At 42.4% G+C, this 24488-nt stretch overlaps 1 pseudogene; it reads right to left on the bottom strand.

The window, feature by feature from the left end:
• Window positions 1-22367: 22367 nt before the first annotated feature.
• On the bottom strand, window positions 22368-22966 carry LOC100358883 (high mobility group protein B3 pseudogene; annotated as a pseudogene).
• Window positions 22967-24488: the final 1522 nt, after the last annotated feature.

Raw genomic sequence — 24488 nt, 5'->3', positions numbered from 1 at the left:
TTCTTCCGGGTCTCCCACATGGGTGCAGGGGCCCAAGGACTTGAACCATCTTCTACTGCTTTCCCAGGCTATAGCAGAGAGCTGGATCTGAAATGGAGCAGCTCGGACTTGAACCAGTACCCATATGGGATGCCAGAACGACAGGCAGTGGCTTTTACCCGCTATGCCACAGCATCTGCCCCATGTGTTTTCAACATTGCAGACTCCTAAAGGGCTTGAACGGTTCTGCTGCTTTCCCAGACCATTAGTCAGGAGCTGGATTGGAAGTGTAGCCGCCAGTATACAACCAGCGCCCATACGGGACGTTGCTGTTGCACGAGGCAGTTTTACTTGCTACAGCACAATGCCAGGCCCTTTTATAGACACTTCTATCCCAGCCTGAAAATTCTCTCCCCTCCACTCTGAATGATGACATGGTTGGCGAGTAAAGGATACAAACACCACTCCTCACCCCCTTGACAGTCACCTTAGAGATTAAAATTCAGTAGCCATTACCAAGAAGGTTGACTGGCTGAAGACACTGGGATGACTCAGGACAACCTGCCGTTTTTACTAGGTTAGTCCTGGAAACACATACAGAGTTCCTACACGGTAGGAACTTCACAAACACTAACAGTACCTTACACTGAAGTATTTTCCTTCAGGTTATGCTAAACGTGTGTATTTGTCCTAATAAAGTTTTGTCATGCACACACTGAATCTTTTTATTTTTTGAGATTTAAAAAGATTTAATAGAGTCAAAGACCTCCAGCCAGAGCAGCATAGAGGGGGGCTTCCAAGAGAGGAAAGAACCCAAAGGACCCCATGGCACTAGGGTTTTTAAGTACAATTTCAAAGGAAAAAAAAAAAAAAACTTGACAATCACATTGCCATTCAGTTACCAGGCAGGGACAAAATCCATCAAAAGACCTGATTTACGATACTTTATCCTATCTGGCCTGCTCACGATAAAACAAAAAACCATCCAGAAGGGTGCAATAGGTAACTTGTTTTCACAATAATCTGAGTTCAGATGCGATCACCACTCCTTTGCTATTCTCAGGGTAAATTTGGAGATTCCGGAGGAGGGGGGATATTTTGTTCTTACTAACGATAATGTTCTTTTGGGGAAGGAAGCAAATATTTTACACCCCAAATTTTATTAGTACTACCCTGACTACCTATTAGCCCATCTGACTCTTCACATCTCCCTCTTACCACGATTGCACCCTAACATCTGTTAGGGGGGACTGGATGATGATCGCTCTGGTTGCTTCATGCTGAAAAGGGGCATCTTTAGGAAGGGGAGTCAAGACTGGGTTGCAGCAGGAGGTGGCTTCTCCAGGGGGATGCAGTGCCAGCTTGCAAAAACTGTTTCCATAGGAGATTTCACATGCATGGCCACCTAGAATTTTACTTTTTCAAGTCAGGAGAAAACGAATCTAACAAGCAGTTTAAACTCATAGGTTCTAAAATCATAGGATCTAAAATGGAGGACAGAGTCATTCTTGGAGGCCCTAAGAAAGGTGTCTAAACCATGAGCAAGTTTTTTCATTGAGAGGCAACTAGAAACTGACAAGGCTTGAAAATAATCAGGTGGGCTTTAAGGCCTTGCCAGTTATGAGGCTCAGACCTATCTATCTGTTTACATGGGGTACATCATAAGGGAGGCACCCTGTTGACTTTCATTACCTAGCTGGCCTAGGAGGAAAGCTGGCTTGAAGAGAAGCAAGGTGGCATTTCTAAAAGAAAAACATTTTTAGTTAACATACAGTTCTGCCCGCAATGTTATTGATCCTACTTGGCCATCCTCATGACAGCAGTGGATACTTCGAAGCCGGGCCGAGTGAAGAGCTTTTCAGCTTAGAGCGAACAAGGTCTGTGGCTCTGACCTGGAGCCCTAGACTCCAGGGCAGGTCCGTTTCCAGTGACCAGCTCTTGGCTGGCATCGTTGCCAGGGCTCTTTCTGCTGAAGCCCTGGCTTTCCAAATCAAAAACCAATGCAGTGGACCGGACTGTTGGGTCTCCCTAATGGCAGATCACTGTGTAAAGCAGCCATTAACTGGCCTACCACCTGTCTTTTCATTGCTTCTGCAGCCTAGCTTCCTCTTCCTCCTGGTTTTTGTTAAAACAGACCAGCAGAAACCTTTAAGAGAATGCAAGTCAAGGGGGTGCTCAGTCCCTAATCTTTGGTGACCTAAACTAGAAATCTGTAGTTACAGGCATATTCTGAAAGTGGTTTTTCATTGAGGTAGACAATGCCCATGAGAAAAGCTATGTCAAAATGATGACCACTTTATTTATAAAATTTTAAGTTATTAGTAAAACTCTCTCCCTTTGTTTGGTTTAAAAAAATAAAAGGAGGTTTTGCCTGTTTACTGTTCTCATGGCTATGTTATTATTAAGGAAAAATGTTAGCCATCCCTTTTATAAGATCTAAAAATCAAACTGTACATCTTGGAGAGTCCTTCAGTATGGAGTCAGTTTCCCACCTCGAAGAGAATAGAGAAATGAGGGAACAAGTCAGGCTTAGAATAGAGAAACGAGGGAGCAAGTCAATAGCAAGACAATAGCAATATCAAATAAAAACTTAGCAAGCAATTTCAACCGTTAAATAACAACTTATGAAAATATTTATTGGAAGGTCCAATGCCTCCTATAAATCTTAAGAACACATGTATTCGGAAACATCTCAAATATCTAACATGGTCTAGCTTGTTTAATCAGCAAACTCAAGCACAAACATTTAAAAACATTTTTAGTTTCTTTCTACCAACAAATTTAAAACATGAATCTTTTAAAGCAACCACCTTTGCAAATGTTTCATATGCTTTCTTGTTTTGTTAAACAAAATTTGATCTTTCTAATAGCAAAGCATGATTGTCACAAGCATTATGCTGTAATCAGTATAGCTGAGGTACATAAATCTTGACTTTTTCAAGTACATTTTTCTTGAGTAATTCAATAGTACATTACACAATTATAAATTTTCAATCAGTATGTCTTCCTCCTACTTCAAAAACTCAGACTCACTCCCAGAGGTAGTCTTCATTTTTAACAATTTCTTAATGTTTCCAGAAATTTTCTTTGCATAAACACGTGTGTTCTGGCTTTTTACTGTATACAAATGAAAATTAAGATAAATAATGTTTTTAAGTACCTTGCCTTCTTTCTTTGAGGAAAATGTAATAATGTATTTTGGTGGTTTCTTCTATATCCAATATGTAGATCTAACACATTTTTTTTTTTACTTATTTGAAAAGCAAAGAGAGAGAAATGGAGAAACAGAGAAACAAAGAAAGAGACAAGAACAGAAGACTGATAGAGATCTTCCACGCACTACTTCACTCCCCAAATGACCACAATTGCTGGTCTAGGCCAGGCCATAGCAGGATCCAGGAACATTTCAGGTGTCTCATGTGGGAAGCAGGAATCTAAGCATCTGAGCCATTACCTGCTGCTTCCCAGGGCATTAAGCAGGTAGCCGAAATCAGCAGAGCCAGAACTCAAATACAGGCACTCCAATATAGGACGCAGGCATCCTAAACGGTGTCTTAAAGCCGAGTCAAATGCCTGCCCCAACCCATACTTTTAAATATCAAAAAGTATTGGGAACCACCTCTCTGTTAATGATTATTTGCATCAATATTATAATTATCATTCTGGTTCCATGTGCAATTATGATTCTAGGATAATTGGTGGAGAAAAGAACAAAAAGAATTTTAAGCTATTTTTTAAAGATTTATTTATTTACTTCTCAGACAGCTAGTTCACAGCAGCAGAGGCTGGGCCAGGCTGAAGCCAGGAACCATCCAGTTCTCTCATATGGATGGTAGGAACTCAAGTGCTCAATGCATTATCCCCTGCTTCTCAGACACATTGTCAGGGAGCTGGATCAGCATCAACGTAGCCAGGACTTGAACTGTTACTCCGATGTGGGATGTGGGTGTCTGGAGCAACAGCTTCATCCACAACATCACAACACCTGTCCTAAGTATTCTTTTAGAAATTATTTATTTATTTGAAAGTCAGAGCAACAGAGAGACAGAAAGAGACACTTTCATCTGCTGTTTCACTCTTCAAATGGCTGCAACAGACCTAAGCCAGGAGCTAAGAACTCCATCCTCATCTCCCACATGGACAGCAAGTGCCCAAGTACTTGGGTCATCCTCTGCTGCCTTCCCCAGCCCTTAGCAGGAAGCTGGATCTGAAGCAGAGTAGCCAGGACTCAAACTGGCACTGGGAGCTGAGAGTATCACAAACAGAGGCTTAACCCATTATGTCACAGCACTGGTCCCACTTGAGTATTTTAAACTTCAGTGGGGATAGTTCAGATGGTTTTCTCCATTGCTTCTCAAGGTTGGTGCTATGAAATATGTTAATTTTTATGACCCTCATAGTTGAAAAAGAGTTTCTGATTTTTACTTGTATGTACATAATTTTGAGCAGGACAGAATATTATTTCAAAAATTATAGATCATTTATGGATTTTTTGAGAAATCTTTCTCAAATTTTTAATTTTGTCATTAAGTGTGACTTTTGACATTTTCATGGCATTTTCCTTAAAGATTTGTTTATTTTATTTGAAAGGCAGAGTTAGAAAGAGAGGAAGAGACAGAAAGAGAAATGTTCCATCCGCTGGGTCACTTCCCAAATGGCCACAATGGCCAGAGCTGGGCAGGTCTGAAGCCAGGAACCAGGAGCTCTTTCTGGGTCTCCCACATGAGTGCAAGGGCCCAAGCACATGGGCCATCCTCCTCTGTTTTCCCAGGCACATGAGCAGGGAGCTGGATCAGAAGTAGAGCAGCCGGTTCTTGAACTTGTACCCATACGGGATACCTGCACTGGCGGCTTTACCCATTATGCCGCAGTGCTGGGCCCCATCTTTCATGGTATTTTTACAATAGTTTGCATTTAGTCACACTTATCTTTTTACTTCTGGATGTACAGGTTTTATATAATGCCAAAATACTAAAAAGAAGTTTCTGTTTTATCCTAGGATGTATACAGTTTTATTTATTTTAGGTTCAGAACTTTAAGTCATATATAATCTATTTTGGAATGAAGAATAAAGTAGAAATTCAATTTCCTCTTTTTATTATTTTTATTTATTTATTTGAGAGGCAGCAGAGGAGAGGGAGGGAGAGCTCTCACCCCTGATTCACTTCTGAAATTGCCACGACAGTTCAAGGACAACCCCCGCGAGAGCCAGGAGAAAGGAACCCAGTCCCTGTCTCTCATGTGTATGGCAGAAACCCAACTACTTAAGCCATCATTGCTGCCTCCTAGAATCTACATTAGCAGGAAGCTGAAGTTAGGAGCCTGAGCCGGGGGAACTGAAACCAGATACTCCAATGTGGGCATGGACAAGAACCACTAAGCTAAACACCCATTCCCCAGCTTCTTTCACAGTCTAAAGAATGGAAAGCTAATTGTTGCCATGACACGTGTGGGATAACCATTTATTTCTCCACTAATTTGCAATGCCATTAAATTCCCAAATATTTTGGGTTCTATTTTTGGCTTCTCTATTATTGTCCATATTAAATAAAAATATTCAATAAATGATATTAAATGTTTTAAATTTATTAAAACCGTTACCAGGTTGAATTCCATCTAGTGCCCCTCTATCAACTATATCAACCAAAAGGCATTATCAGAAAAAAAATTAAACATAGACTCTCTCCTTACATTGCTAACAATCTGGTTACTATAAATTAGAAGCATTGGGATTTTCCTTCAACATTCTCTCTGCCTTGTCATGAGGCTACTAACACTCTCATTTCCTAATCTCCCCTTGACTCTTTCATACTGGACAGCTGTACTTCATGTTTTCCTATTTCCCATGTTTCATCTAAAATCAGAATTACTTGGATATTTGTTTTAAAAATAAGTTCATGGGTCCCATCTGGGACCAACTGGATGAAAATCTCTCCTAGTTGAGCCCAGAAATTTACATTTTATCTGCCAGAGCTTACGGAGCATGACTACAGTATTGTTTAGAAAGCCAGAAATGTAGGTAAGGAGCAGTATGCTTTGTTTTCATCTCCAACTGCCCCTGTGGCATAACTAAATTGAAAATGGTAAAGTCATTTGTTCAGCTATGTGAGCTTCTACTCTGCACAAACAGCTGCAACATCCAGCAACAGGAATCTCTGATAAAGATAGCCCAAAGCAGCAAAACAACTATCCCCTGGTTGCAGCACAAAAACAAGGCAGCAGACAGTTTCTTGGTTGAGATAAGGATTTTAATCAGCAGCAGCAGCAGCAGGTATGGTGACTGACAGTCAAAGAATAACCTGAGACGTGATTTCTAACACAGGCAGCAGCGAGAAAATCTCCCCAGCGCTGATGGACAAGAAGCAGGCTGACTTGACACATGCAAAGCAGCCAAGAATATTCTCTGCTATTTCAGTCAAAACAGTGTGGCCTAATCAATAATGCAAACGTCCTGTTTCTTGGGCTAACAACCTCTGCCACTTGAACCCTCCAGAGAGATAAAAAAACTGCTAGTACAATTATATGTAATCTTCCTCCAGTCTGAAATGTCAATAGACTAGGCAAATAATGCTGCAAGGAAAGAGAGGAAAATCTCACAGGTGAAAAGCAATTTGTTTAACATTTTCCATTTCTTTTTACTCTGCACATGTCTCCTCCCACTTCCATTTCAGAAAGTGTTCCATAATGGGCCATCAAAGAAAGGCTTCGTGGGAGAAATAGGTTTTGTGCAAAAAATGGAAGGAGAAGCAATTGTATTGATAGAGTAGTTCAGTTCTATTTATAGTGCAGGGGGAGGAGATGAATCCCAAAACAACAGCCTACCCTAATTTGCAGGAGAAAAATCTTAAAAGACATTTGATGTCGCATGGGTTTGCCTAAAGATCGCCATCCTGAAGGCCTGGCCCATTTTACTGAGAGAGGTAGGGATACTACACTCAAAACCAATGTGTATTCTTCCTCTGTGTCCACAAAAATGGCAACAGATGGGGCCAACGCTGTGGTGGAGCGGGTAAAGCCACCGCCTGAAGCACTGGCATCTCATATGGACACCAGTTCCAGTTTCAGCTGCTCCACTTCCAATCCAGCTCCCTGCTATGGCCTGGGAAAAGTAGCTGAAGATGGCCCAAATCCTTGAGTCCCTGCATTCACATGGGAGACCTGGAGGAAGCTGCTGGCTCCTGGCTTCAGATCTGCTTATCCATTTGGGGAGTGAAACAGCAGATGGAAGATCTCTTTCTCTGTCTCTTCCTCTCTCTGTCTGTATAACTCTGACTTTGAAAAAATAATTAAACCTTAAAAAAAAAAAAAAAAAGTAGGAGCCAGCGCTGTGGCTCACTTGGTTAACTCCGCCTGTGGTGCTGGCATCCCATATGGTGCCAGGTTCTAGTCCCAGCTGCTCTTCTTCCAGTCCAGCTCTCTGCTGTGGCCTGGGAGTGCAGTGGAGGATGGCCCAAGTGCTTGGGCACCTGCACCTGCATGGGAGACCAGGAAGAAGCACCTGGCTCCTGACTTCGGATCGGATCGGCGTAGCTCCAGCCGTGGTGGCCATTTGTGGGGGTGAACCAACAACAGAAGGAAGACCTCTCTCTCTCTCTCTCTCTCTCACTGTCTAACTCTGTCAAATTAAAAAAAAATGGCAACAGGTAGCTTCCGAGACAGTGAACTTGATAGGAGGGGATCAGAGTTACTTTTACTAAGGAAAGATTTCCTTTGGATGATACTTTTGGTGTGGTTGACAGAAATTCCACAGTTCCTACTAGAAGAAGGGGCCAGACCCAGCCTAAAATGTTGGGCACTATTCAATGAAAAATATGTTTCAAGGGGAAGAAGAGGACTTAGTCTCAAGCAGCCCTTTTCCATCCAGGACATTTCCCACACTTTCATTTCCAAGATAAATGTGCTTCTGGAAGATAGTGGCCAAATGGGAATAAGGAGTGAAGCCTCCCTCACTTTCTTCTTCTCTCTGCCTGATCAGATTCAAAGGGCGTCTGCACCATATGTGGTTGTCCAAGTCCATTTTCCATGGAAGTTGTGGTTTTTCAAAAGATGTATTTATTTATTAAAAAAATGGAGTAACAGAGAAAGAAAGACACACACACACACACACACACACACACACACACACGGCCGGGGTGAGGTGGGGATGAGACAAAGAGAGAGAGAGAATCTTCCGTCTGCTGGTTTACTCCCTAAATGGCCACAACAGCCAGGTCTGGCGCAGACCAAACCCAGGAGCCAGGAACTCCATCTTGGTGTCTCGAGTGTGTGGCAGGAGTCCAGGCAGTTGAGCCTGCTTTCCCAGGTACATTAGCAGGAAGCTGGATCACAGAGTAGCCAACACTTGGACTGGCACTCTGATATGGGATGCCAGCGTTGCCAGCCATGGCTTAAACCACTGGATCACAGTGCCAGCTCCCTCCATGAGAATTGTATCAACTTGGATCACTCTTTGAAATACTAAAGCTAGGTTTTAGGAGAAACAGAAAGAGGAGGAAGAAGAATGGGAGATAAAAACTGTATGTTCTGCTCAGTTCGATTGTCCCCAAAGACCACCAGGGAGCCGATACTGCTGAAAAACACATGAGAGTTTTATTGCAGGTCCAGGCCTGGGCTCTATGTCTGGTTCAGAGCCCCGACTCTTCAGTTAACAGGGTTTTTATAGGGTTTTCAGAGACATCCTATACGTTATAGCACCTTTCAACAAATCATCTCATTCCGCAGGAAATTCAAAGAACATCTCTAAAAACTGATTAGTGCATCCAGCAGTGGGAATGGACCAAGTAAAGGTGGTTGGATGGCTTTTGGTGTTGATGCTTTTTAAAATGATTGGCTAAAGTATAGGATCCGAGCCGCTAGGGTATACATGCCAAACTTCGGGGTCTCAGGATGTTATCAATCACCTTAACTGCCTAAAAAGACACCTGGAACTTTAGGTACTTCCCTGCTATCTGCTGATTGGCTGTTGCTAGGGGAGCTTATCTCAAGGGGGGGGTTATTTTTCTTTTTTTTTTTTTTTCAGGAGCTTTTGGCTTAAGGTTCAGGGCCCGGTCAGGCCTGAGTTACAAGATGGAGGCCTATTTTAAAATAGCTGCACCTTGATCCAGGTTCAGGTCTCTCATGTATATATCTGAAAATTGCCGAAGGAACAGAATGCCAGAAAATGTGGAATGCAAGTTGTCTGTAAAGAGATGGAGAGAAATCAGTGTGGATCTTGACGCCTAGACTTTAGAGAATTCACATAACACTCTCATTATTTGAGTACATGCCCCTCTGAATCTTCAAAATATTGCTTATTTTGCCTTCTTTTTAAATTATTTGAGAGAGAGAGCTTGTGCATGCTCTTATCCACTTGTTCACCCCTTAAATGCCCATGAGGTCTATGACAGGGCTGTGGGAAGCCAGAGCCGGGAACTCAATCCAGGTCTCCCACATAGGTGGCAGGGACCCAATTACTTGGGCTATCACTATGGTCTATCAAGGTCTGCATTAGCAGGAACCCAGAGTCTGGAGTCAGAACTGGGAAGTGAAGTTGGGTACTCCAGTGTGACAGTAAGCTTCTAACTTGCAGCTTAACCACTCGGCCAATCACCTGTCCCTAAACACTGTATTTTTATAAAAATCCATTTTGTTTTGAGAACTGTCCATACTCTTTGAGATTATTGAAACTATTCTGAACACAGTCCCAAAAACAGGATTGGAAGCTCTGGCCTAAAGCACAATGCATGCAATACGAATCGTCTAGGTTGGCTGAGAGCAGAGGATTTGGGTGTGCTTCCTGCCAAGTGACCCCAGCTAAGTGAAGGATTCTAGGGTGAGCTTCTAGTTGGACACATACATCAGGGTTGGCATCATTACAGCCTGTGGCCAGCAGGCCCAGGCAGCGGCAGAAACACTAGGCGGATGTCTGATCGCTTCTGCACCAGGACCAGCGCACACCAAAACTCTCCCACTGAATATTTGAAAAGGCCACTCCGTGATGCCCTCCACGTGATGTTTCTGTGGTTCTGCTAAGGCTTGGTTTCAAAGGAAGATACCAAGAAACAGATATTTTCATGAATTTCCTCTATGTTTGCTTCACAGTGTCCCTGATATTGACTACCCTCTCATATTGAATATCTTAAGAGAGATGCTCAGAGTTTCTGGCATTTCTGTAGACATGTTTTGCTGATTTCAGAAAATAAATATTATAGGTCAACTTGGAGAATTGTTCCTATTATCACAGAAATATTTCTTGTTCAGGATCTGATCTTCAGAAATAGCATGAGGTAACCTCAAAAAGTTCTTCAAAAATGTATATTATAAAAAAATCTATGCATGATTTCAAAAAATTTTTTCAAGTTTTATTTATTTGAAAGTCAGAGTTACACAGAGAGAAAAGGAGAGACAGAGAGAGAGAGAGAGTGAGAGAGAGAGAGAGAGAGAGATCTTCCATCTGCTGGTTCACTCCCCAACTGGTCACAACGGCCAGGAGCTGTGCTGATCCAGGAACCAGGAGCTTCTTCCAGGTCTCCCACGTGGATGCAAGGGTCCAAGGACTTCGGCCATCTTCTACTGCTTTCCTAGGCCATAGCAGAGAGCTGGATCAGAAGAGAAGCATCTGGGACTTGAACTGATGCCCATATGGGATGCCAGCACTGCAGGCAGTAGCTTTACCTGCTACTCCACAGCGCCAGCCCCTCAAAATTTTTTGCACCAAAATAAATTTATCTTTTAATTACATTTTTTCACAACCTTTTGGGAGCACCTTTGCACATGGAAAAATGAAGAAGAGGAAAAAAACTGAACTTTTCCATCATTTACAACTGGTTTGAGATTCACTGTCACCTGCTCCAGTACATAACAAACTTACAAGAAATTGTCTGCTACTAGGGCTAGTGTTGTGCTGTAAAGCAGCCTCCTGTGATGCCAGCATGTTATATGGGCACCAGTTTGAGTCCCACCTGCTCCACTTCTGATCCAGCTCCCCGCTAATATGCCTGGGAAAGCAGTGGAAGATGTTCCAAGTATTTGGGCCCCTGCTCCCATGTTGAAGACCCAGATAAAGCTCCAAATCCTGGCTTTGGCATGACCGAGCCCTGGCCATTTGGAGAGTGAATCAGCTGATGGAAAATCTCCGTCCCTGCTGTCTGTCTCTCCTTCTCTCCCTGTAACTCTACCTTTAAAATAAGTAATAAATCTTTTTTAAAAAGAAAAGTGATCTGCCTGCAAATGAACTGTAATTTCAAAAACCACTATTCTTGAAGATGAGCTAGCTTTTCTTTGTTCTCAGATTGCTGCAATTGTGTAAATGCAAGAACTGAAAAATAGTACAAATTCTGATTCCAATGATTTGAATGTTAGACCCAGTGGTTTGAGACAAATGCCTTCATCATGGACTGCTCAACTGAGTGTGGAACCAGATCATTTTCCAAGTATAGTGCTTTCTTCTCCTTCTCCACCATCACTTACTCCTCAGTTTTCTTCTCTCTGGCTTCACTGTTTTCCTTTCATAAAGGCAGGATCTAAGAATATTTAGGTATTAGGTAATCCAGCAACTGAAATGAAGAAGCAGCATTCAGGTGCTATTAAGACCAATTATGTTATTATTCAAAAAGCCTAGAGTGAAGAGCATTTGGTGCAGTGATTAAGACACTGCTTGGGAGGCCCACATCCCATGTCAGAGTGCCTGGGTTCAAGTCCTGGCTCTGCTGCCAATTCCAGCTCTCTGCTAATGCCCTCCTTCGGAGACCACAGGTTATGGCTTAAGCAGTTGGTTTCCTGTTACTCATGCTAGAAACCTGGTTTGAGTTCTGGTTCCTGGCTTTGGCCAGACACAACCTCAGCTGTTGCAGATATGTGGAGAGTAAACCACAGATGGGATATCTCTGCATGTCTTTTTCTCTCTTTCTGTCACTCTTCCTTTCAAACAAACGAAGCTAATTAATTTTTTTATTTTAAACCAGAGAAATAAAGATGTTCCAAACATTGTGCATTTAAAGGATATGAATAAGGTTGTTTCAGGCTACTGAATAGTCACTTGGCAATAGACTCATTCATAAGAGGAAAACACAAAACTCACATTGGGATCTTTAATATCCCATGCATTTAAGTAGAAATTTGCATTCCAACAAAATGATTTCTTTAAAAAGGAAAAGGGGACTTGGGAATTTTCTGTTTGCTAATCCAGATGATTCAAGGCTTAAGCACTACATTTTAGTAAGGACAGTGAACAAAAGGAAGAACTCAGAAACACAAAAGCTATTGCCAAAAGCATCAGTGATAAAAGCTGTAACTACACTTCAAATGAAAGATTGCAGAAATATGTCAGAATGTATTTCACTACATTTAAAAGGACCTTATTGTTTGAGAATTAAATTAAATGAAGTCTGTATACTGGGATATATTAGTGTAGATGTCTGAAGAGTCTTGGCTCTTTTTTATGTATAATTTATTTGAGAGACAGAATGAGAGAAAGAAAAAGACAAAGACAGCAAGGAAGAAAGTGCCCATCCCTTGCTAACTCCCCAAATGCAGAAAAGGGTCAGAAATGAAAAAGATTAAAGCTAGGTCTTCCACATGAGTGTTAGGGACTCACTTGAGCAGTCAGCAGCTACCTCCCAGAGTGCAGGAAATGAATCAGGAGCTAAGCCAAGACTTAAACAGAGGCACTCTGATAGAGGATGCACACATCCCAATGAGAGTCTTAACCACTGGGTCGAAGCCCAGCCTAAATTTTGATACTTAAGAATACCTGTCTCAGGGTTGGCATAGTGGCATAGTAGGTTAAGCCATTACCTACCATACTAATATGCCATATGGGTGACAGTTCCACTTCAGCTGCTCCACTTCCTTTTTTTTTTAACTTTTATTTAGTAAATATAAATTTCCAAAGTGCAGCTTTTGGATTACAGTGCTTCCCCCCCCCCCCATAACTTCCCTCCCACCCGCAACCCTCCCAACTCCCACTCCCTCTCCCATTCCATTCACATCAAGATTCATTTTCAATTCTCTTTATATACAGAAGATCAATTTAGTATATATTAAGTAAAGATTTCAACAGTTTGCACTCACACAGAAACACAAAGTGTAAAGTACTGTTTGAGTACTAGTTATAACATTGATTCACATAGAATAACACATTAAGGACAGAGATCCTACATGGGGAGTAAGTGCACAGTGACTCCTGTTGTTGATTTAACAATTGACACTCTTGTTTATGGAGTCAGTAATCACCCGAGGTTCTTGTCATGAGTTGCCAAGGTTTTGGAAGCCTTTTGAGTTCACCAACTCCGATCTTATTTAGACAAGGTCATAGTCAAAGTGGAAGTTCTCTCCTCTCTTCAGAGAAAGGTATCTCCTTCTTTGATGGCCTGTTCTTTTCACTGTGATCTCACTCACAGGTATCTTTCATTTAGGTCATTTTTTTTTCCAGAGTGTCTTGGCTTTTCATGCCTGAAATACTCTCATGGGCTTTTTAGTCAGATCCAAATGCCTTCAGGGCTGATTCTGAGACCAAAGTGCTGTTTAGGACATCTGCCATTCTATAAGTTCACTGTGTATCCCGCTTCCCATGTTGGATCATTCTCTCCTTTATAATTCTATCAGTTATTATTAGCAGACACTAGTCTTGTTTATATGATCCCTTTGACTCCCAATCCTATCATTATGATCAATTATGAACTGAAACTGATCACTTGGACTAGTGAAATGGCATTGGTACATGCCACCTTGATGGGATTGAATTGGAATCCCCTGGCACATTTCTAACTCTACCGTTTGGGGCAAGTCCAATTGAGCATGTGACAAACTGTACATCTCCTCCCTCTCTTATTCCCACTCTTATATTTAACAGGGATCACTTTTCAGTTAAATTTAAACACCTAAGAATAATTGTGTGTTAATTACAGAGTTCAACCAATAGAATTAAGTAGAACAAAAAAATACTAAAAAGCATAAATTATTAAGTTGTTCCTTGACAGTCAGGACAAGGGCTGATCAAGTCACTGTTTCTCATCGTGTCCATTTCACTTCAACAGGTTTCCCCTTCGGTGCTCAACTAGTTGTCACTGATCAGGGAGAACATATGATATTTGTCCCTTTGGGAATGGCTTACTTCACTCAGCATGATGTTTTCCAGATTCCTCCATTTTGTTGCAAATGACCGGATTTCATTGTTTTTACTGCTGTATATTATTCTATAAAGTACATATCCGATAATTTCTTTATCCAGTCTTCTGTTGATGGGCGTTTAGGTTGATTCCAGGTCTTAGCTATTGTGAATTGAGCTGCAATAAACATTGAGGTGCAGACAGCTCTTATATTTGCCAATTTAATTTCCTTTGGGTAAATTCCAAGGAGTGGGATGGCTGGGTTGTATGGTAGGGTTATATTCAGGTTTCTGAGGAATCTCCAGACTGACTTCCATAGTGGTTTTACCAGTTTGTATTCCTACCAACAGTGAGTTAGTGCCCCTTTTACCCCACATCCTCGCCAGCATCTATTGTTGGTAGATTTCTGAATGTGAGCCATTCTAACCGTGGTGAGGTGAAACCTCATTGCGGTTTTGATTTGCATTTCCCTGATGGCTAGTGATCTTGAACATTTTTTCATGTGTCTGTTGGCCATTTGGATTTCCTCTTTTGAAAAATGTCTATTGAGGTCCTTGGCCATCTCTTAAGTGGGTTGTTTATTTTGTTGTTGGGGAGTTTCTTGATCTTTTTGTAGATTCTGGTTATTAATCCTTTATCTGTTGCATAGTTCGCAAATATTTTTTCTCATTCTGTTGGTTACCTTTTCACTTTCCTGACTGTTTCTTTTGCAGTACAGAAACTTCTCAATTGGATGTAATCCCAATAGTTGATTTTGGCTTTGACTGCCTGTGCCTCTGGGGTCTTTTCCAAGAAGTCTTTGCCTGTGCCTATATCTTGCAGGATTTCTCCAATGTTCTCTAATAATTTGATGGTGTCGGGTCGTAGATTTAGATCTTTAATCCATTTGAGCGGATTTTTGTGTAAGGTGTAACGTAGAGGTCTTGCTTCATGCTTCTGCATGAGGAAATCCAATTTTCCCAGCACCATTTATTGAAGAGACTGTCCTTGCTCTAGGAATTGGTTTTAGGTCCTTGAAATATAAGTTGGCTGTAGATGTTTGGGTTGATTTCTGGTGTTTCTATTCTGTTCCATTGGTCTATCCATCTGTTTCTGTACCAGTACCATGCTGTTTTGATTACAACTGCCCTGTAGTATGTCCTGAAATCTGGTATTGTGATGCCTCCGGCTTTGTTTTTGTTGTACAAGATTGCTTTAGCTATTTGAGGTCTCCTGTGCCTCCATATGAATTTCCAGCTCTCCTCTTCTAATCCAGCTCTCTGCTAATGGCCTGTGGAGGATGGCCCAAGTGCTTTTCCCCTGCACCAATGTGGGAGGTCTGTATGAAATTCCTGGCTTCTGGCTTCTGCCTGATCTAGCCCCCAACATTGCAGCCATTTGGGGAGTGAAGTAAATCAGTGGTTGGAAGATTTCTCTCTCTCTCTCTCTCTCTCTCTCTCTTCCTATCTCTCTGTAACTCTTCCTTTCAAATAAATAAAAAAAAATCTGTCTCTAGTTTTGGAAATTCTAAAAGTTAACTGGTTACTGGTAATAGTGGCATGGATTTTCCCCTGTATTGTATGTTAATATTACTGAAAACTAAATACATTCTTTAAATAATTTCCCTAAGTAATTATGATTTCCTGACTTGAGATCCCTTGAATCTTTTAAAAGTTGGAAGTGATCTGATTTACTTGACCTCCAATAACTTGGAGATTCTCAAAGGGGATAAAATTATAATTATTTTTAAAGATTTTATTTATTTATTTCACAGGTAGAATTGCAGACAGCGAGAGGGAGAGACAGAGAGTAAATTTTTCCATCTGCTGGTTCACTCCCCGCATGGTTGTAACAGTTTGAACTGGGCCAATCTGAAGCCAGGAACCTGGAGCCTTCTCGGACTCTCCCACCTGGGTGCAGGAGTCCAAGCACTTGGGCCATCTTCTGCTTTCCCAGGCAGAGAGGTGGATTGGAAGAGAGGAGCATCCAGGACTAAAACCACCACCCATATGGGATGCCCATGCCATAGGCAGAGGATTAACCTACTGTGCCACAGTGCCAGCCCTATAATTTTTTAAATTAAAATAGTCATAGTTTGAATCATACATGTTGAACCTTCTTAAGCTTCTCTTGAGATGATGAATTTATTCTTAGAGACTGATCTTGATGTTAAATGTTGCAAGTAGTATTTAAAGAATCTTCTTGACAAGTTTTGCCTACATTTGCTATGTAAATAAAAATGCCTGTCATTTGTGCTTCATTTGTTTCTTATTACATTTGTTCTCTGCTCCTTTGTAAAATAAAAGTGCCTTTTTAATTCAGGGAAAAAAACTTATCTGCTCTCATAGGTTCTCACAAAATTTTTGTTCTAGACCTATCAATTCTGGTCTGGAGCTTCATACCAATGACTTAGTTAAGTGTTTTGACTATTTATAGCTGTGTAGCCAATTACTCCTAGTTTAGCTTCTTAAAACAACAAACATTTTGTATCTCATGCAAGTTTCTGAGAGTCAGAAATCTGGGAGCAGCTTAGCCAAGTGGTTCTGAATCAAGATCTCCCACGAGATTGGAGCCAAGTGGTATTATGGGTCTACAAAACTCAACCAGGCAGGAGAAGCCACTTCTAAACTCACTCATGTGGTTGCTGGCAAGCCTCAGTTCCTCCATGGCTGTTGGCCAAAGATTTCACTCCAAATCACATGGGACTCACCAGAGAGCTGCTAAAAACATGGTAGCTGGCTTTGTTGGCAAGGATACGGAGTAACTGGAGTTCTTATACATTATTGATGGAAATGCAAATGGAATAGTCACTTAAGAAAACAGTTTGGTAGTTTCCTATAAAATTAAATATAGCATATATTTATATACATGTATATAAACATACATTTATGTTGTGATCCAGTAATCTCTCTCTTAAGAATTTAGCCAAGTGAAATTAAAATATATTTCCACACAAAAGCCTATACATGAAAGTTTATAGTAGCTCTAGCTGTAATAACCAAAAACTAAAAATAATTAAATTGTTCTTCAGCTAATGAATGAACAAATAATGTATAGCATGTCCATAGAAAAGAATGCTATTCGGCCGGCACCGCGGCTCACTAGGCTAATCCTCCACCTTGCGGCGCTGGCACACCGGGTTCTAGTTCTGGTCGGGGTGCCGGATTCTGTCCCGGTTGCCCCTCTTCCAGGCCAGCTCTCTGCTGTGGCCAGGGAGTGCAGTGGAGGATGGCCCAAGTGCTTGGGCCCTGCACCCCATGGGAGACCAGGAGAAGTACCTGGCTCTTGTCATCGGATCAGCACGGTGCACCAGGCGCAGGCCTTGGGGGCCATTGGAGGGTGAACCAACGGCAAAAGGAAGACCTTTCTCTCTGTCTCTCTCTCTCACTGTCCACTCTGCCTGTCAAAAAAAAAAAAAAAAAAAAAAAGAATGCTATTCTGCAATAAAAAAAAAAAAACTACTGATACATGCAACACTATGGGTAAATCTCAAAAATCATTATGCTGGGGCCAGCATTGTGGTGTAGTGGGTAAAGCCATAGCCTACGACATCAACATCACATCTCATATGGGTGCCAGTTCATGTCTGGGCTGCGCCACTTCCAATGTAGCTCCCTGCTAATGACTTGAGAAAAGTAGTGAATATGGCTCAAGTGTTTGGGCCTCTGCCATCCCTGTGGGAGCTTGCTCCACTTCCAATCCAGCTCTCTGCTATGGACTGGGAAAGCAGTAGAAGATGGCCCAAGTCCTTGGGCCCCTGTACCCACATGGGAGACCTGGAAGAAGCTCCTGGCTCATGGCTTCAGATCGGCATAGCTCCGCCCATTGTGGACATCTGGGGAGTGAACCAGCAGATGAAAGACCTCTCTCTCTCCTTCTGCCTCTACCTCTCTGTAACTCTGCCTTTCAAACAAATAATAAATTAAAAAAAAAAAAAACTAACATTCTGACTCCATTTACATATCTAGAAAAGGCAAAACCATAGGGAGAGAGGACAAATTAGTGGTCTGAAAATTTGGAGGGGCCAGCGCTGTGGCACAGTAGGTTAATCCTCCACCTGCAGTGCCGGCATCCCATATCCCATATGGATGCCAGTTCTAGTCCTGGCTGCTCCTCTTTTGATCCAGCTCTCATCTATGGTCTGGGAAAGTAGTAGAACATGGCCTAAGTACCTGGGCCCCTGCACTCACGTTGGAGACCTGGAAGAAGATCCTGGCTCCTGGCTTCAGATCAGCTCAGCTCCAGCCATTGCAGCCATTTAGGAAGTGAACCAGTGGATGGAAGACCTTTCTCTCTGTTTCTCCTTCTGTCTGTAACTCTACCTCTCAAATAAATAAATAAATCTTTTAAAAATTGGAAAAAGCATTGAACACAAAGGGTACAAAATAAGTGTTTTCTAACTTGAGTGAATGGTGGTTACATGTCTGTAATCACATATTTTTGTCAACACTCAAACCTATATCTATGTTAGAAAGGATAGATTTTATTGTATATAGATTATACAACAGTAGACTTGACATTAAAAAAAAAAAAGAGGGCATCCTAATCAGAGGTAACAGCAAGAGAAAAGAAATGGAAGTATGATAATGTGGTACACACAAGCGATTACACATATTTCGATATTATAAGTTATGACTTTCTTTCCTTTTTTTTTTTTTTTTTTTTTTTTACAGGCAGAGTTAGACAGTGAGAGAGAAAGACAGAGAGAAAGGTCTTCCTTCCATTGGTTCACCCCTAAAATGGCCGCTTTGGCCAGCATGCTGCGCCTATCCGAAGCCAGGAGCCAGGCACTTCCTCCTGGTTTCCCATGTGGGTGCAGGGCCCAAGCACTTGGGCCATCCTCCACTGCACTCCCAGGCCACAGCAGAGAGCTGGCCTGGAAGAGGAGCAACTGGGACAGAATCCGGTGTCCCAACTGGGACTAGAACCTGGGGTGCCGGTGCCACAGGCAGAGGATTAACCAAGTGAGCTGCAGCACCGGCCAAGTTATGACTTTCAAAACAGGAAGTGGCGATCCATGGATTCCTGACCTTCTCATGTACATTTCCAGCTTTGACCTCAAACTCAGTATATCTAACACTAAAGCCTATATCCCTCTCTCCCCGAAAGACATCATGATGGCTGTTGATTGTGTTTGCCTTCTACAAACCGAGACTCTAAAGCTTGATGTCATTCTTGAGCCTTTTGCATGGTCCATCAAATCTGTGATGTTCTTAGGCAATACCATGGTTTTTGTGGCTTTGGTGGTGGCAGAAGTGGCACCATGAAGACAATGGTAGTTTTCCATTTCTCTCATTCTATTCTTCTCAAATAAATAAGGCTTTATTTCTCATCCCCTGGTTTGCATGGCTGTCCCCTAGCTGTTTTAAGCTCTGGTCACTCTCGCTCTTGCTAGATGAGTCTCTCCACCATCCTCGTTCCACCATGTCCTAATCAACAATGAACTCAAGATTCTTGTCAGCGGAAAGACTCCCTATGCCTGATCTCAATTTACTTTTTGTGTTTATTCCTCAGTGTATTCAGATCAATAAACTGCCAGAGTCAGCTAGTTTGATTTATTCATTCCCCCATGTGAATCTCCTTCAGGACACATCTTTTTTAAAATTTTTGTTTATTCGTTTTCATTTTATTTGAAAGGCAGGGAGACAATGAGACAGACAGAATTATCCATCCTATGGTTCACTCCCCAAAAACCTACAGTAGCCAGGGCTGGACCAGGAAAAAGCCAAGGGCCTGGAACTCCATCCGGATCTCCTGTGTGGGTAGCAGGGAAGGATACAGGTTAAAGCTCTGCCTGAGGTGCCCTCTTCTTCTCCCTCCATATATTTAAACCCTCCTATTTCACTAGGACCTGGCATGAATCTCATCTCTCCACTCTCTTTTTCTGCCCCCAGTAGGATTCTTCAAGTCATACTTTCTTCTATCCCCAAACTTTACAGCCCTAACTGTTCTACCCATTTGGGATTTTGATGATCCTATTGATAAAGGTGGCTTGTATGATGGGGCTTCAAAACATTGGTAGACAAATGGAATTAAGAGACAGTGCGGGGCCGGCACTGTGGCACAGTGGGTTAACTCCCTGGCCCGAAGTGCTGGCTTTCTATATGGGTGCAGGTTCGAGACCCGGCTGCTCCACTTCCATTCCAGCTCTCTGCTGTGGCCTGGGAAAGCAGTAGAACATGGCCCAAGTCCTTGGGCCCTTGCACCCACATGGGAGACCTGGAAAAAGCTCCTGGCTCCTGGCTTCGGATCCGTGCGTCTCTGGCCATTGCAGCCAAATGGGGAGTGAACCATCGGATGGAAGACTTCTCTCTCTTTCTCTCTCTGCCTCTCCTCTTTCTGTGTAACTCTGACCCTCAAATAAATAAATAAATATTAAAAAAAAAGAGAGAGAGATAGTGTGAATTTTCCGTGAACTTTTTGAAGATGCTTGGTGTTTCAATAGCCCTTGGATGGATGGTTTCAAAGTGCTTTCTGATTCATCATCCAGTTTGAGGTTTGATCAACAAACCTATCAGGCTATCCTTATTTCACAGGTGAAGAATCTAGGGCTCTACGATGTACAGTAGTTTGGCTAAGATCACACAGCTAGATAGCAGATTTTTCAATTTATTTTTAAGCTCACAACATGAAGACAGAGTCAGAAAGTTGATTCACAATCAAGAAGAGGCCGGTCTGTTTTTAATGGAAAAGAAAACATTTAAGGTCAGAATTTGATCATGATTACACTCACACAGAGCATACTGTCTGCTTGGCCTTTGTCAGATTTATAGGATACATTAAGGGCAGAATTAAATCTAAATAGTCCAAAAAAAAAGTTTGAGCTTAAAACTGGGAAATTGTACCTTAGCAAGCACTTATTTCTGCCTTTGCAACTGTTGGAGCTGACTGTGTGGGAGAGTTAACTGCTGCGTAAAATGTGGAATTAAAATCAAAAAGCTCTTATGTATATTTTTAGAGAACAGAAACAATTAAAATTAAATGTAACTCAAAATCCAGTTAGTAGAGTTGGCATTTAAATTGGCTGTTTAATTAGCAAAATTCTATATGATTAAAGTAGTCACTTGAAAATGTCTTTCAAAAGCAAAGCATTTTAATATGCTCCAGTTCTTAGATGATCTACATAACTTGATCTCCGTGTACCCCTCTGGAATTGACTTGCTCTGCAGTTTGAGCTAACGAGCTCCTGGACTAATTCTTTGGAAGGGAGTTTATCAGACTGAAAACAGAAAGTGCCTCTCATTTGACAATAAAGTATACTAGGCCTCAAAATACTGTTGGTTACCTTCAGTGTATAAAGGGATATAAGGGAGAAACTTTTTCTTTGTGTTGAAATCTTTAAAAAAAAAAAAAAAAGATTGGCACTGTGGCTCACTTGGTTAATCCTCCACCTGTGGCGCCGGCATCCCATAAGGGCGCCAGGTTCTAGTCCCGGTTGCTCCTCTTTCAGTCTAGCTCTCTGCTGTAGCCCAGAAGGGCAGTGGAGGATGGCCCAGGTGCTTGGGCCCCTGCACCCACATGGGAGACCAGGAAGAAGCACCTGGCTCCTGGCTTCAGATTGGCATATCTCCGGCCATAGTGGCCATTTGGGAGGTGAACCAACAAAGGGAAGACCTTTCTCTCTGTCTCTTTCTCACTGTGTAATTCTATCTGTCAAAAAAAAAAAAAAAAAAAGCTTGATGATTTATTAAAAAGGCAGAGTTACAGGACTGGTGTTGTGGCATAGTAAGTTAAGTGCCTTTTCCTTTTAAAAAACATTTGGAAATATGCACAACTTTCTCTTTTGTTTAAAGATTTGTTTTATTTATTTGAAAGAGTTACACAGAGAAAGGAGAGGGAGAGAGAGAGAGAAGTCTTCCATCTGCTGGTTCACTCCCCAGATGGCCACAATGGCCCGAAGCCAGGACCCAGGACCCAGGAGCTTCTTCCAGGTCTCCCACACGGCGCAAGGGGCCCAAGGACTTGGGCCATCTTCTACTGCTATCCCAGGCCATAACAGAGAGCTGGATTGGAAGAGGAGCAGCCAGGACTAGAACCGGCGCCCATATGGGATGCTGGTGCTTCATGCCAGGTCTTTAATCCACTGTACCACAGCATTGGCCCCATATGCACAACTTTCATACAGTTTTAGGGTGCTGCAGACACTCATGACCACATCACGTAAAGCACCGACAATTTCTAGAGCGCTTGAGAAACTATGGTGTGAAGATACCGAATTTTCATATTTAAACCTAATGAGGGCAATAGACTTGTCTCAAATGAGAGATGTGCCAGTAACAGCACTCCCCTACTCTAGGGTATTCATAAGGAGACAGAACAATTTTATTCATTCTCCTCCACCTCCTCTTCCTCTTCATCTTCCTCCTTGTCCCCTTGGCCTTCCTTTTCTACTATTTTCCAGACAACTTTGGCAGGACGCTTTGTCCCGTCAAACTTTCCTTTAGACTTATAGTCAGCAACATCCTTCTGGTACTTTTCCAGCTCTGCTGCCCTAGTGATGCATGGCTGCTTTTCACTGCCACTCAGGTTATTCCACATCACCAACAGCTTTTTGGCCACATCTCCAATGGAGATTCCAGGGTTTGTAGATTTGATATTGGGGCAGAATTCTGAATAGAACAGGAAGAATCCAGATGGTGGTCTTTTAGGGGCATTTGGGTGCTTTTTTTTTTTTTTCCCTTGCTCTCCTTAGCTGGTCCGTAGTCCTTCATTTCCCAATCATAGCATACTGTATCCACCTTCATCATTCCATCACATTTAGAGTTCTGTTTCCCAGATATTGTCTTCCACCTCCCAGAGCACGGCTTGAAAAATTCTGCAAAACTGAGATTTGGGTTTTTCTTATGTTCCTTTCTGCAGGTCTGCACGAAGGCATAAGCAGACATCTTGCCCTTTGGCTTCTTGGGGTCACCTTTAGCCATCCTGACTGTACCATTTGCTAGTCTGGGCAGCTCAGGGTATGGTGTGGCTCAGCACTCCCCAGCCTCCAGCCTTGTGCTAGCTGCCTCCATGAGAGCCACCTTTAAACTCTTATCTTACAATCCATTTGAGTGATTGAGTGGGTGACTTATCTTTGAGGGTGTTGATGAATCAGAGAATTTTTGCAGGTGTAATCCTGCACTAAAACACTTGTCAAACAAAGGACATCTTTTTTAAAAAAACTTTTTTTTTTACAGGCAGAGTTACATAGTGAGAGAGAGACACAGAGAGAAAGGTCTTCCTTCTGTTGGTTCACCCCCCACCAAGTGGCCGCTACACCGGCGCTGGATAGATCCGAAGCCAGGAGCCAGGTCTCCCATGCGGGTCTCCCATGCGGGTGCAGGGCCCAAGCACTTGGGCCATCCTCCACTGCCTTCCCGGGCCACAGCAGAGAGTTGGACTGGAAGAGGAGCAACCAGGACAGAACTGGCACCCCAACCGGGACTAGAACACAGGGTGCTAGCCCCGCAGGCAGAGGATTAGTCTAGTGAGCTGAGGCACCAGCCTAAAAAACTTCTTATATGGTGCCAACATTGTGGCATAGCGGGTAGAGCCGCCACCTGCAGTTCCGGCATTCCACATGGGCTCCACTTTTGATGCGGCTCCCCGCTGATGTGCCTGGGAAGGCAGTGGAGGATGGACCACGTCCTTGGACCCTTGTACCCAAGTGGGAGACCTGCAGGAGGCTCTTGGCTCCTAGATTTGGATCGGCACAGCTCCAGCCATTGCAGTCATTTGGGGAGTGAACCAGCGGATGGAAGACGGCACTCTCTCTCTGCCTCTCCTTCTCTCTGTGTAACTCTGACTTTCAGATTAATAAAAATCTTTAAAAAAAAAAAACTTCTTATATACAAACATAAGGAGGTCTTGAGAAAGGATAGTTAATTCAATCTTGCTTTTTCATTTAGAACCAAAACCTGTGACCAACAGCTAAGAATCCAGTCAGATTTTTTAATTCTACAGGGCAAACAGTAGCCAGTTGCACATCAATATATTTCCTCTTCCTGTGCACCTAGATAAACTATTTCCCAAGTTCCATGCAACTAAAAATGACACCATATGACCAGTCTTTGGGAGCAAAATGTGAGAAAGCATGTGCCACTGTCCTATTAAGCATTAATAGATATTCTCTCTTCCCCCTTGTGTGCTACCTGGAGGTTGCCAGAGTGCCCTGAGAGTGACACATTGAAGACAGAGCCATGTTGTAGAACGGGTCCAGTCCCTAAGGGACTGGATACAACCAACTCTCAGCACACCATGGTACACAGCCCCACACCTCCCCCCTCCCAACACTGACTGCACTACTCTTTTAATGAGAGTGAGAAATAAATCGCTATTATCAAAAGCCACTGAGATATGAATGATTATTTACTATTTGAAGTTTTTGTCCTGGCTGCTAACTCTACATTCCCTCAAAAAAGGAATTGCCACTATGGCTACAGACAACAATGAATGTCTAAGTAG

Source organism: Oryctolagus cuniculus, chromosome 5, assembly GCF_051225735.1.
Source record: "Oryctolagus cuniculus isolate XC-2025 breed Fujian yellow rabbit chromosome 5, ASM5122573v1, whole genome shotgun sequence".
In the NCBI taxonomy this organism is placed as follows: Eukaryota; Metazoa; Chordata; class Mammalia; order Lagomorpha; family Leporidae; genus Oryctolagus; species Oryctolagus cuniculus.
The sequence above is the reverse complement of the archived record's forward strand: the minus strand, read 5'-3'. Positions and strand labels throughout refer to the sequence as shown.